Below are 1,617 nucleotides of genomic sequence, written 5' to 3' on the forward strand. Positions count from 1 at the left end.
ATAACGTTATACGCTATAACGTAATACTATACAACGCTATACGTCATAGCCTAGTACTATATAACGTTATATGTTATATCGTAATACCGTATAACGTTATACGCTATATCGTAGTAACATATAACGTTATATGTTATATCGTAATACCATATAACGTTATACGCTATAACATAATACTATAAAACGTTATACGTCATATAATATTACTGCACAACTTTATACGTCATAACGTAGTACTATACAACGTATTACGTCATAACGTAGTACTATATAACGTTATACGTTATATCGTAATACCATATAACGTTATACGCTATAACGTAATACTATACAACGTTATATGTCATAACCTAGTACTATATAACGTTATATGTTATATCGTAATACCGTATAACGTTATACGCTATATCGTAGTAACAGATAACGTTATATGTTATATCGTAATACCCTATATCGTTATACGCTATATCGTAATACTATCCAACGTTATACGTCATATCATAACGTAATACTGTACAACGTTATACGTCATAACGTAGTACTATATAATGTTATATTTTATATCGTAATACCGTATAACGTTATACGCTATATCGTAATAGCATATAACGTTATACTTTATATCATCATACTACAGAACGTTATACGTCATAACGTAGTATATATAACGTTATAAGTCATAACGTATTACTACATAACGTTATACGTTATATCGTAATACTGTATAAGGTTATACGTTATAACGTCATACCATGTAACGTTATACGTTATATCATTATACTGCACATCGTTTTACGTCATAACGTAGTACTATATGTCGTTATACGTTATAACGTAATACTATATATCGTTATACGTTACAAAGTAATATTATACAACGTTATACGTCATAATGTAGTACTATATAACGTTATATGTTATATCGTAATACAGTACAACGTTATACGCAATATCGTAATAGCATATAACGTTATACGTCATATCATTATACTACACACCGTTTTACTTCATAACGTAGTACTATATGCCGTTATACGTTATAACGTAATACTATATACCGTTATACGTTACAACGTAATACTATACAACGTTACACGCCATAACGTAGTGCTAAATAACGTTATACGTTATATCATCATACTACAGAACGTTATACGTCATAACGTAGTACATAATACGTTATAAGTCATAACGTAATACTATATAACGTTATACGTTATATCGTAATACTGTATAAGGTTCTGCGTTATAACGTCATACCATGTAACGTTATACGTTATATCATAATACTGCACATCGTTTTACGTCATACCGTAGTACTATATGTCGTTATTCGTTATAACGTAATACTATATGTCGTTATACGTTACAAAGTAATACTATACAACGTTATACGTCATATCATAACGTAATACTGCACAACGTTATACGTCATAACGTAGTGCTATATAACGTTATATGTTATATCGTAATACCGTATAACGTCATACGCTATATCGTATTAGCATATAACGTTATACGTTATATCATAATACTGCCCAATGTTATACGTCATAACGTAATACTATACAACGTTATACGTCATAACGTATTACTATATAACGGTATACGTTATAT

The sequence above is a fragment of the Bombus pyrosoma genome, unplaced genomic scaffold, assembly GCF_014825855.1.
Source record: "Bombus pyrosoma isolate SC7728 unplaced genomic scaffold, ASM1482585v1 HiC_scaffold_4726, whole genome shotgun sequence".
Classification (NCBI taxonomy): Eukaryota; Metazoa; Arthropoda; class Insecta; order Hymenoptera; family Apidae; genus Bombus; species Bombus pyrosoma.